The sequence below is a fragment of the Geotrypetes seraphini genome, chromosome 8 (assembly GCF_902459505.1).
Source record: "Geotrypetes seraphini chromosome 8, aGeoSer1.1, whole genome shotgun sequence".
Taxonomy (NCBI): Eukaryota; Metazoa; Chordata; class Amphibia; order Gymnophiona; family Dermophiidae; genus Geotrypetes; species Geotrypetes seraphini.
Genome location: NC_047091.1, coordinates 131248571 through 131261939, shown reverse-complemented (window position 1 = coordinate 131261939; position 13369 = coordinate 131248571). Strand labels below are relative to the sequence as shown.

The window sequence follows — 13369 nt, the reverse complement described above, 5'->3', positions numbered from 1 at the left end:
TACTGGGGTTTAAGAAAGGATTGGACAATTTCCTGTTGGAAAAGGGGATAGAGGGGTATAGATAGAGGATTACTGCACAGGTCCTGGACCTGTTGGGCCGCCGCGTGAGTGGACTGCTGGGCACGATGGACCTCAGGTCTGACCCAGCAGAGGCATTGCTTATGTTCTTATGTTATAAATGTGATTTGCATACACTGCCTCCATTCTATGCAAATTTCTTTCATGCATATTCATTGTGGAGATCTTGAAAACCTGACTGGTAAGGGGGGTACTCCAGGACCGAGTTGAGAATCACTACTCTAGTGTGTATGCCAGGGCTGCCCAATTCCAGCCCTTGAAATCTACTGGCAGGCCAGGTTTTCAGGATATCCACAATGAACATACAAGAGAGAGATTTGCATACCAAGAAGGCAGTGCAGGCAAATCTCTCTCATGCATATTCATTGTGGATATCCTGAAAACCTGGCCTGCCAGTAGATCTCGAGGACCAGAACTATATCCTGAAAACCTGGCCTGCCAGTAGATCTTGAGGACCGGAATTGGGCAGCCTGGTGTATGCTCTTGAGTTGACCATTGACCCCTGGCTGCATGCACAATAAGGAATCCTCCCTGTGATGTTTCAAGGCAGAGTACAGGAGTGATTTGATATTGCCTTCTCCTGCACAGTATGTGGCTCCATTGTATTGCTCCTGCCCAACATAGGATCCTGCAGCCTACAGTACCTGGAATTCCCCAGTGGTCCACCATCCAGATACTAGCCAGGCCTGACCCTGTGCAGCTTCCAATAGCAAGAGAAGGCCTATCCAGGGCAGCCAGGCTGTAGGTGTATAAGTGGTAGGAATAAATAATTGAAGTGAATCTGCTCATTCTTGGGATTGATAACTCGTTGAGCTGCTTCAGTTCTGGGTGAGGCATCTTTATATAATTTGAATCCTTATTTTGGATGGACTTTCTATTCATAGAGATCATGCTTCTGGTGACATCTTATGAGGCTTCGACGTTGGACTCCCAAGGCAGGCCTTGTGGCTGAAATATTATTTGTGTTGAGTCATACTTGCTGGTTCTCCATCTACTTCACACTTGTTTCCCTTGGCCAGACTTACAGCCCGTCATAGCAAGGTTTCAGAATGAGTCTTGGTGCATGGTCACCAGCTGAAGACTCTGCCTATGATGACTGGATTAAGTCAATTGGAAGTGGGTATAAAAGAGGAAAAATACCCAGGCCCTGGTGCTGACTCAACTGAAAATCCAAAGGAACAGGAAGCAAAAAAAAACAAAAAAAAATCATATATTCAATATCATTAAGTCCAGATTGATTTAATCATTTCCTTTAAATGGCATATGTCAGGGAGGAGGGGCAAACCAAGGAGATTGGAGTCACTTGCAAAGAATGGGGCCTTAAATGCTCTTTGCAGGACAGAGTGAAAAAAGGCTTTACATCGGTTCTGTTTTATTAAAAACATAAGAATGTTTACCTTAAGATGAATTTCAAGGTTCATATATAATATGAAATCCATGGTCAAAAATGTACATAAAGTGTGCTCAGAGAACCATAACGTGCCTAGTATTATGACAATGGGAAGCACCGATGTTTCTATCATTGTACAGAAAGCACTTGGCCCAAAATGTTCCTTAACACAGATGATAACGATGGTATTAGTTTCAAGTTTTATTAAGGTTTGTTGTACATGCAATGTCAAATACTTCAATGTGTAGAACATTTTAAAAATAGGGGACAAAACAGAACAGTTTTATACTATTAAATACAAAATATATATGTATTAATAAATAACTGGTACAGAAGGTGAGGGGGATGAACTACAATCTTTAAAGAAAGAGAAGAAACATTTAGGGAAAAAAACACATATGGTGGGTAACATAAAAGAAAAAAAGAGATATAAAGGCAGAAATAATCATAAGAAGATAAATTTACGACCTACGCTTAGGTCTAATTAGGATCTAAGAGATTTAATGATTGGTAAGTTATACTATCTATATTTCAAATGCATACTTATACAGGAAACTTTTTAAAGAACGCTTGAATTTTTCTAAAGAGGATTTATTGCGTTAGTATATTGGTAAATTGTTCCAGAGCTGGGGTGCTATAACCGAGAAAATAGTAGATCTCCTGGTCCCTATTACTTTTAAAGAAAGAATAGTCAGTAAGGCCCGGATTCTGTATTGGACGCCCTATAGCAGGAGGGGCCTTAGGCGCTTGGCCCAATCACACCCTAGGATCCTGTGGGTTGGGCAGGGAGGGGCAGGCCCGCCTCATTTGGACAGAGGTGGGCCGGCTGGCCAGACAGTGCGAAGACCCGTCCAGCCAACTTGGCGGTAAGCTTCAGGGGGTTTCCGGGGTGGGGGGTTTGTTGGGAGGGGTCCGGCAGGAGGGGTTGGACACCCTCCTGCTGGCGATCTTCAGGGAGGCCTTTGAGGGGGTCTGGGGAAGGCGGTTAGAGCATTTTGTTTGGGGGGGTCGTTGGAGGGGTCCAGCAGGAGGGGTTTGGTACCCTCCTGATGGCGATCTTGGGGGGGGGCGGGGTTCTTTCGGCAGGAGGGGTTGGACACCCTCCTTCCGCGAATGTCAGGGGGAGTTGGGGAGACTGGCGGCTGCTATACTAATCGCGGCATGGAGATCCACTGCTGCGATAAAGTATAGCGGCCGCATCTACTTACCATGTAGGCCAGCATTTTGCTAGCCTACATAGTAAGCGTCTCCCTCTCTGGTAGGGAGACGCATAGGGCCGCCTAGGTTTGCCTAAGGCTACCGCCTAGCCTTAGGCGAGCTTAGACGGGCTCGTGGGCCTCCCTAGGCTCCCAGAGGCGCCTTCAATATAGGCGGCCTACCTGGGGAGCATTTTTTTTTAGAAAACATGCCTTCCGATCAGGGCAGGATTAACCAATAGGCCAAGTAGGCATGTGCCTAGGGCCCGAAATTGTCAGGGGAGCCTGATGAAGGAGGGCATCAACATTGTTTTTTCCAAATGGCGATGGGCCCCTCCAGCATCGATCGGCAATGTGGGCCCCACCCCAATTGGCAACGCAGCCCCCCCCCCCCCCCATCGACAGAAAGTAAGATAAGCAAGCAACGCGAGTAAGAAAGGCAACAGGAACTCTAATTGTGCAAGCAGTGCTGCTTGCCCAAAGCTTCCCTCTGACGCAGCTTCCTGTTTTTGCCTGGGCGCATGGTGGGGTGGGGCCCCAGTGTACTTGTGTGCCTAGGGGCCCTCAACGAATTAATCCTGCCCTGCTCCCGATTGGCTGCCTACAATTGGGACGCACTTTGCAGAATCAGGGCCTAAATGTTGTTCTGTTGATCTAAGTACCCTGAATGGAGAATACGGTATCAAGAGACGATCCAAAAATATCGGAGCATTAGATTGTTGAATTTTAAAAGTTATTCTATGTGTAATTGGTAACCAATGTGCTGCTTGTAGAAGTGGTGTAACTGATCATTGCTTCTGAGGAGAGTATGGCGCAGTGGTTAGACTACAGCCTCAGCGCCCTGAGGTTGTGAGTTCAAACCCTGCACTGCTCCCTGTGACCCTGGGCAAGTCACTTAATCCTCCACTGCTCCAGGTACATTTGATAGACTGTGAGCCCACTGGGACAGAGAGGGAAAATGCTTATATAAACCACTTTGACTGTAGTTGTCTAACTTCAAAAAAGGCAGGATACAAGACCCATTCCTGATTGGAAACTTTATACTCAAGATCAAGAATGGAAGCTGCTATCTTGCACAGAGGTAACCCATAATCGCTCAGAAAGCATTACAGCCTCCAGTAATCCTTCCTAGTGAAAGGCCCGGACCCATATTTTACTTTAGCAGATTTTATATTACACCTCACCAACAAATTTGAGGCATATTGCAATAAAAATAGAATTTTTTTTTTTTTTACAAATAAATCAAAATAAAATGAAAACCTCCACCCTTCTCCTATCAACCCATTCATAATCGCCCACCCCAGGCAATAAAATCATACGTCCAACTCCATGTAGAATTTGGACAACATCCAAGAAGTCTAGGATATCCTAATTAAATTCCCATAAGGCTAAAGGGCTTCTCATAAAACCGTATTTTTAATTTCTTCTTAAAAGTCAAATAATTCCCATGACACAGTTTCTGACGGTAATGAGTTCCATAATCCAGAACTCATGAGCAACTAAAATTGTAATTTTGCATCACTAAAGTATCTGAGGTAAAGCTGGAGCCTCCTGGGGATTCATACCTACATAATAAATTCTGCAAATATTTAGGATCCTCCAGAAGAAAGCACCAAGACCAGACAGAATGACATATAAAGTAGATGATATTCAACTGAAAACCAATCAAACTACGCTAAAACTGGAAATATGATTAAAAGATTTCCTACTCGTCAAAAGGTGAGCAGTGTTCTGCACTAACTGAAGTCTTCTCTGATATTTTGGGAGACCACAATAAGGAGCATTGCAGTAGTCTAGTCTCGAAGTAGCATATACAGGTTGCTAGAGGCCCACTGAATTAGCACAGATACCTGAAACCCAGGTTTCAGTCAAATGCTTAAACCCCCAAATTTTTAACCAGCATTCTTCCATTAAAGTAATTCCATCAATAGAGAGAGGCGATGCAAGGACTCTCTGATGCCTAGTAATGAGCTATATAATGAGTTTTTTTTCTAGATTATGTTTAAGTTTAACCCCTGCAATATTTATTGCAAACACACATGAGCTCAAAACAGCAAACTTAGCTATGAGATGCAATCCCACCTTCCAAATTATGATCTCTGCATTTAAGTAATGTATGTATTTGTAATGTTGCAGTTGAACTGGAAATAAAGAAGTGAAAGCATTTCAAACGGATTTATTTTTTCTGTCTCCTGTACCATCATCACTGGTGACATGCACATAAGGTGATCATGCATTCTGGCTAATCCAAATCTTTCACACCCAGGCGTCTCAGAATTACTCAATCTTTTAAGAATGAAATCTTGCAGATTGCACTGAACTAGCCTTGCTATTACATCTCTCTAAAATTTCCAATTCGTAACCACAAATACTTCTGAAGTCCTAGTTGCATGAGGGCAAAAGACATGACAGGAGGCCTGGGGATTTTAAAGCCCTAGGACAAATTAGAGAGCATAAGATGAAAAGAAAACTATACTAATCTTATAATGGATAAGAAAACAGAGCAAAGCGAGAAATGGTGCTATCAGATGCTGCTCCCCTGGACACCTGGACAGAGTATGACACGGGGACAAATTTGTCACCGACCCCGCAGGAACTCAATTTCTCCATCCCGTCCCCATGATTTTTATCGCTATCCCTGTCCCGTTCCTGTAAGCTCTGCCTTAACTGCACAGGCCTTGAACACTTCTGATTTTAAATTGTTTGAGGCTTGTGCAGATAAGGACAGAGCTTGCAGGAATGGGGGCAGGAACAGGAAAAGAACTCTCCAGGACGGGACGGGAAAATTAGTTCCCGTGTCATTCTCTACCCCTGGATTTACACTGGGTAGAAAGATGATTCGGGTTCTTTTTAGTAACCTTAAATACAAGGTTCCAGAACCCTACTGAGGATATAAACCCACAGGAGCTGCACCTTGGATTACATGTGAGCAGAGGCTGATAATGTCCTTTATATACAGTCTATCCCAGCCCTTCATGTTTGACTTTTGCTCCACATCTTTTTTGGCCCAGCAATTTACTGCCTCTCCTTTTTCTCTCAGAACCAGGCTGGGATCTGGCACCAGCAGTCTTCATTTACACTTTTCCTGCTGCTAGCACTTCTCCTGGCCACAGCTCAGATCAGCTGTGCGAACCATGTGCTGTGCCATAAACAAACACACACACGTGTATGCATGCAGAGTTTGGAACCACCTGTATGTGGCATGCTTCTGCATGATTTTCCTGCTATGCTCCCTATAGGATCCAGCTCTGTGGGTGCTATGGGTGCTTCAGCATCCCCAAAATTAAGCAAATTCTTAGACTATGTACAAGGAAAGTTTCCATTGGGTTTAGTATCCTCAATCCGAATGGAAAGTTGACTGCTATGCCCCCCCTTAACCCTAGTGGTCCGATTGTGATGAGAATTTTTATTTTCTTTATTAGAAATTCTACTGTGAAACCTGGCTATTTTCAAAAATGTAAATTTCTGCTTCCCCCTACCACCAATTCCCAAGTGGGCTTTTAGCTTGGATTTGAATACTGCTAGGGATGGAGCATGACATACTGATTAAGGCAGTCTGTTCTAGACATACGGTGCAGCAAGAAAGAGGGGACAGAGCCTGGAGGCATGGAGGAGGAGTGTACAGATAAGAGGGGCTTGCCTGATGAACAGAGTTCACGGGGAGGAACATAGGGGGAGATAAGTGAAGAGTTTGAACTGTATTCAGAAATGGATGGGGAGCCAATGAAGTGACTTGAGAATAGCGGCTCTTAAGGAGTACGAGTTGCGCAGCAGCATTTTGAATGGATTGACGAGGTGAGAGACGGATGTGCGGGAGGCCTGAGAGAAGTACGATGCAGTAGTCTACGCGTGAGGTGATGAGAGCATGGATAAGGGTAGTGTGTTCAGAGAGGAGAGGACGGCTCTTGGTAATCTTTTAGAGGAGGAAGAGACAGGTTTTGGTGGTTTGTTGAATCTGAGCAGAGGAGAGAGAGGAGTCAAAGATCACCCTAATTGTTGCGAGCTGACGAGACAGGGAGGAGGATAGTGTTATCCACAGAAATAGAGAATGGTGAGAGGGGGGAGGTGAGTTTAGGTGGAATGATAAGGAGTTCAGTTTTAGCCATATTAAGTATGAGATGGTGGTGAGACAATGCTGGACAGGCAGGCTGAGATTCGGGCCTGAATTCCTGTAGAGATATCTAGTGTGGAGAGGTAAATGTGGAAGTCATCAGCATAGAGGTGATAATGAAAACCATGAGAGGAGATCAGTGTACCAAGAGAGCAGGTATACATGGAAAAGAGGAGAGGGCCCAGGACAGAGCCTTGGGATGCACAAATAGACAGAAAAGAAGTCCAGGCAACGGCGGTGAACAGCACGTTTGAGTAGTTTGGATAGGAATGGGAGGAGGGGGATGGGGCGGTAGTTGGAGGGGAATTTGGGATCTAATGAGGGCTTTTTCAGGAGGGGTATAACTACGGCATGTTTTGAAGTGGAGAGCAAAAGGTTGAGGATGTGACAGATGTGAAGGATTACAGTGAGAGAGATGGATCCGAGTAGGCGGGTAGGAATCGGATCAGAGAAACAGGTGGTGGGTTTGGAGGAGGAGAGAAGGTGAGCAGTTTCCTCTTCCATGACTTTAGAAAAGGAAGAAAAGGGTTATAGGGGTTGTTGAAGGGAGGTTGACAGAGTAGACAGTCGGAAGGGGTGGTGGGGGAGGTGACTGTAGTGTACCTATGGGCTCATCTCCTCTCCTTCCTACCTCTGCTCTCATCATCCTATTCTGCTCCTTGCTTTCCTGTCTCTCCTGCCAGTATTAGATTAATGAATTTACCACAGATCCTCTCACGCCTGACCAGTAAAGCTCAGTTTCCTTTTGGTCAAAGTCCTGTACCATCTTCCATTATCTCCATTGCTTTGTCCTTTGAAATGATCTCCTGGTTGAGGGGGAGGTATCTATGGAATCCTTCAAATCCCTGTGCTGTTCTTATCTTGATATTTTCTTTAACATCTCTTCACTGTATGTCCAGATTTCACTGAGAAGATGTCTGCACCTCTGTATATTTATGATGCAAATACTGTATTATCTTAGGGCCTCTTTTACAACGCCACGGTAGCGATGCTGCCGCGGTACAAGCACTGAAGCCCAGTCAGTTCCTATTGGCTTCGGTGCGTGCTGCCACATTTTTTTCAAAAGGGCCCTTAGTATTGTATGTTTTATTGTAACCTGCTTAGATTTTTTAGATAATGCAGACTATAAATATTTTAAATAAACAGTATTAAATCTAAGTTCTCTTAAAGATCCAAAAATTATATTTTCATAATGTATATAAAAGAGAGAGAGGGAGAGAGAGATATGAAATAAAAATATATATAATTTTGGGTCCATGAGGAAACTTAGATTTAATACTATTTTTAAAAAATATAGCCTGCATTATCTCAAAAATCTAAGCAAGTTACAATAAAATTACAATATATTTCATCTCTATAGATAGATGAAATATGAAAATATAATTTTGGGGTCTATACATACACAACATACATGTATACATAAAAATTTTACTTGTTACATATTTTCCATTTTTAGGATTTGGATATTCAGAGATATTTATATTTTATAACTTGTTCTACTTGCCACACTTTATATCTGGTTATGTCCTGCAATATGAGACTGTTTATAGGTTTGCCTGGTAGCTATTTTGAGATTAATGAAAAAATGTTAAAAATTTGTAATAGAAAAAAAATAGATTTTTCTCCGAAATTGGTTTTTTTTAGTTTTTTTTAGTTTGTTTTTTTTAGACTATCATAACATCCACCTTCTTGGTGTTTGACTTCATTCCATAGAAAATACAATTACTCACAATCGCTCACATAGGTTGGCTCTGTTAAATTTTTATTTATTTACTTGACTTATATAGAGCCCTAACTACAAAGGCTTATCAAGTGGTTTCCAAGTCTTTGCCAACTGCTGCATCCCCAAGAGCCCGGTCTCCTAATCAAAAACAGAGAAGGCACATATTATTCTAAATCTGATGAGCGGCCGAGTGGTAGATCTGTTGCCTCAGCACCCTGAAGTTGTGGGATCAAATCCCAGCATTGCTCCTCATGACCCCTGAGCAAGTCACTTACTCTTCCTCCATTGCTCCGAGTACAAAATAATAACAGCAAAAAGGTAGTATACAAGTTCCAGTCCCTTTAACATACAAAATCAGCCCCAGAGACAAATAAGGCTGATTTTCCTCTTCCTGGAAATGTCTATTTCACTAAGACTCCTAGAACAGACAGGAAGGAAGGACCCTGCTGAATTTACACCCAAGATCTCAAAACACAAGGAGTTAATGGGAAAAGGTGTGAGTACTGTGGGAGAGGCTCTTCCAGATACTGAGATTTGGAAACCAAGAACACTATTGATTGTTAGAATTTTTTTTTTTAACGCATCCATCTCTTTCCCTTGATGGACACAGCTTCTAAACCTTGGCATAAGGAAAGTCACTGCTCGTCTAGGCTGTGACAGCTTTCACTGGACTCACTAAAAGATGGTGGAAAGGTGTTAGGCATCTCCTTTGCTGAACCAGGGACAATTATGACAGTCCAGGGATTCTATGCCTTTTTCTGGATCAGTAGCTGCTAGATTTCTGCACCCTCGCTAATCCAAATGTACCTTTATATATATATATATGTATATATATATATATATATATATATATTTTAGATACACATATACAATACAAATCTAGCAGCTACTGATCCAGAAAAAAAGCCTGGAATCCCTGGTTTTCTCACCAGCAAACGAAGCATAACAGATTTATCTGACTGTCGTTGAATATTCAGCAGGAATCGCTCTACTAATCCCCGGGGCGCTTGATGGGGAAAGAGACCTAACTTTTCCAAAATGATTGTGGGTGCTAAGCACAACCCCAATTATCCTTCCCAGACTAAAAATGCTCAGTATTGAGGGGGGGGGGGAGACCTCGGAACCTGCTATGCCGCCCACCACCACCAGAGAACACCCCTCCTCTGCTCTCAAACCCACATCCTAGCGGCGGCGCCTTTACAGCGCTCTTTCACAGTTTAGCCACAACCGGAACCCCAAGAGAAGGGACCTGTGGCAGCCAATCGGGAGAGCCCTGGAGAGAATAAAGTAGGCGCGGAGTTGGCCCAAAACTGGACCCCCCCCCCCCCGGCACTCACCCTCTGATCCTCCGGCTCCTTCGCTCTCGGCAGTCCAGCCCAGCCCCCTCCCATGCCCGACTTCTGCTGATGCTCCGCTGGACCTTCTTTCGGACCTGAAACTACTCCGAGCAGAAACGCTTCTCCGGCCCCTGGAATGACCGCGTCGGCCGATCGGGCTCGACAGGTATCAAGATCGCGACCTGCACCTGCTCCGGCTCCAACTTTCTGCCGCCGCTTCAGCTTCTCGGCTCTGGAGTCTCAGAGAGAGCGAAGCACGTTGCGCCCGGGAGGAGCCGAAACTGGCTCTCTGCCTCCCCCTAGCGTCTCACGCGTTTCCACAGCTTCCACGCGGGGGGGGGAGGGGGAGAGAAGCAGCTGCACCGCCCCAGGCGCCGCTCAGGTCTCTTCCTGTACCGAAAACCCCGTAGAGGTGATGGAGACAAAGGCTGCCTTTTTGAATTCAAAGAAAGCATGGGGACAGACACGTGGGATCTCTTCGAGAGAGGAGGAGGCAGTGGATGCTACAGATGGGCCATTTGGCTTTAGCTGCCGTTTCACCTTCCTCCTTTGGAATCACTGGGTATTGCTTACTGGGTATTGCTTGACTCCTGAGAGGCATCAAGCACTGGTGACCCCCCCAGCCGCAGCTTCGATCTCTTCCTGCGAAATACCAGATCATACCCACGCCCCCCATCCCCCAAGTAATGCTGGCTCTTATGCAGAGTCAGCTGAGTACATACCTGGGCCAGAAGGCACTGTTAATACCTCTCTCCCAGATCGTATATGGTTGGCAGGGTTGTGTCTGGTAGCGCTTTATAAATAAATAGGGAGATATGCAGGAGTTGCCCAAACATGCTCTGAAAGACCATCCAGAAGATGAAGCCTTGAAAGCTGTGTTGCAACCTAGACATAGAAGTAGCACATTTTCCAAAATGGACTGTGTATGCATGCCAAATTCTCTGCTTAAATATGATTTTATACACATAAAAAACAGCACTCATACCGCCTCTAAAATCACCTCATATATACTGGAAGAAGTCTCACCAACAGCCGCGATGTCTCCTTTCTTCTTTATACTTGTTATAGGTGGCCCTAACTATCTTTCCCATTTTTCTAGCACTGAGCTCTATCTACCTCATTGCAGTGATAAATAACCTTGCCCTGAGGCCAAGATCTCACATCTTTCTTTCTTTCTTTTTTTTATCTGGTTTTCCGCAGACAGCTCAGAACGGGTTACAGGTGAAACATACATAATATACAATTAACAGGTTATGATTTGCACTGGATTTATCCTAATTTGACTGATTTATTTATTGAAAAGACTTATATCCCTCACTATCTTACAATTCTAAGCAGGTTCAAAATAAAACACACAGTTAAATAAACTTCACACTACAAAACAAAACACAAACATTTCAACAATACAGACAGTCTCCAAGTTACAGACGCCCGACTTAAGTACAACTCGTACTTAAGAACGCAGTTGCGGCCAGGGCAGGATTAATTTGTCAAGGGCCCCTAGGCAAACAAGTACACTGGGCCCCCTGCCCCGCCCCGCCCCACCATGCGCCCAGCCGGAAACAGGAAGCTGCGTCAGAGGGAAGCTTTGGGCAAGCAGCACCGCTTGCACAATTACAGTTCCCGTTGCCTTTCTTACCCGTGTTGCTTGCTTGTCTTACTTTCCGTCAATGGGGGGGGGGGGGGCTGCGTTGCCGATTGGGGTGGGGCCCACGTTGCTGATTGATGCTGGAGGGGCCCATTGTCGTTTGGAAAAAACAATGTTGATGCCTTCCTTCATTGGGCCCTAGGCATGTGCCTTCTTGGCCTATTGGTTAATCCTGCCCTGGTTGCGGCTTCATTTGAGTTCACTGAGCAGTATTTGCAGTGGCATAGACTCCTACACGTCTCCTGTAGCAGATTCAGGAATGATACATGGCCACATTAAGAACAGTGTGTGCTTGTGAATGCTGTACCTTAGAGGGAAAGGCATAGAGAAGGTGGAGAGGGACAGATTCTTCAGACTAGCAGGGACAACAAAAACAAGAGGGCATTCAGAAAAATTGAAAGGAGACAGATTCAGAACGAATGCTAGGAAGTTCTTCTTCACTCAGAGGGTGGTAGACACCTGGAATACGCTTCCAGAAGGGTTGATAGGACAGAGTACGATATTGGGCTTCAAAAAGGGATTGGATGATTTCCTGAAGGAGAAGAGGATTGAAGGGTATAGATAGAGGGTTGCTATACAGGATAATAAATGATTAGGGAATAAGAGGTTAGATAAAGGATCACTTACAGGTCTTGGACCTGGGGGGCCGCCACGGGAGCGGACAGCTGGGCATGATGGACCCCCTGGTCTGACCCGGCAGAGGCAATGCTTATGTTCTTAACATTGGCAGGGACAGTTGGCCCTTTTGTCAGCTGGGAGCAAAGGTAAGCAGCAAGAATCTTAAAATCTACAAGTTCTGAGTTACATACAAATCTGACTTAAGAACAGCTTTTAAAACGGAACTGCCTGAACTTGCAACATCCCTTTCCTAAACAGGATTAAGTCTTCAACTTTACCGCTGTAGGTAAAAACGTTCAACAATACAGAATCAGCAGCACAAAACTGATAAAACAAAATACAGCTTGAGGGAAATTGTTGAACAGTATAACTTCTAATACATTTTTATTGCCAAAGGTAAGGGATTTTAATGGACAATACAATCAAAGGTAATAATGTAAGATGTTAGTAAAGTGTCATGAAATGCCTTATGAATAAGTGCCAAAAGATTAATTGAACTACATTGGCGTCCAGACACCCCCTCCCATCTTAATCACAGTTCATTATAAAAGCCATAAAGCCAATTATACCCGCAGGGGTTGATACAAAGAGCGACCAAGGATAGCAGTACGATTAATGTGAGCAGAGATGCTTCTCTAACTCATACAGTAATATCAGCACATACTGTAGCATATTCAAATGAATTGTAGCTAGGCTATTTAGCTATTCCACCCAGATGCAGAGAAGTACAGAGAAGATTTTAAGGCAAGCATAATGCAGGTCATGTATTGCCAGGTCAAAGTCAGTATCAGGGCAGAAAATCTAACAGTCCCCATGCTCCAGGCATCTCGGACACTCCACCCACCTAAAAAATAGGCCTGGTGTCTAACAGCACCAACCAGCCCTCGATCCCCCCCCATACCAGAAGCCCTGGTGTCTAGTGGCACCCCTCCCCCCTTATGAGTCCCACCTCCAGTGTACCTTCAAGAGACAAGAAGAATGCTCCCTCCTACTTCTATGTCGCTATTTTGGAAAATGGCAGACACCTCACCCCACACAGTGCATCCTGCCAACTACTGTTACTGGTCGTTTCTACATCACTGCTGGACTTACGCAGTACTATACATTAAACATTTAAGAGACAGTCCCTGCTCAGTAGAGCTTACAATCTAATTAAAACAAACAGGTCAAATAGGGGTTAGGGAATTTCTCACAAAGGGAATGATAAAATAGACATGGATGCTTTATAAGTGAGTGGGAGATAGGAGTTAAAAGCAGCCTAAAAAAAA

The 13369-nt window shown here is 44.3% G+C and overlaps 1 protein-coding gene across 4 annotated transcripts in view; it reads right to left on the bottom strand.

Annotated features, from left to right (window-relative positions):
- ADORA2A (adenosine A2a receptor) overlaps positions 1-10964 on the bottom strand; it is a 30412-nt gene extending 19448 nt beyond the window's left edge. Inside the window, exons 1-2 of one of the 4 annotated variants that reach the window (XM_033957467.1) lie at positions 10862-10964; positions 10558-10720 (exon numbers count right to left, since the gene is read on the bottom strand). The gene's annotated coding sequence lies outside the window, so the exon portion shown is untranslated. Of the gene's footprint in view, positions 1-9835; positions 10411-10557; positions 10721-10835 lie in introns of those variants that run through there. The other 3 variants (XM_033957466.1, XM_033957468.1, XM_033957465.1) reach the window with 3 other exon arrangements.
- Between the last annotated feature and the right edge of the window lie 2405 nt (positions 10965-13369).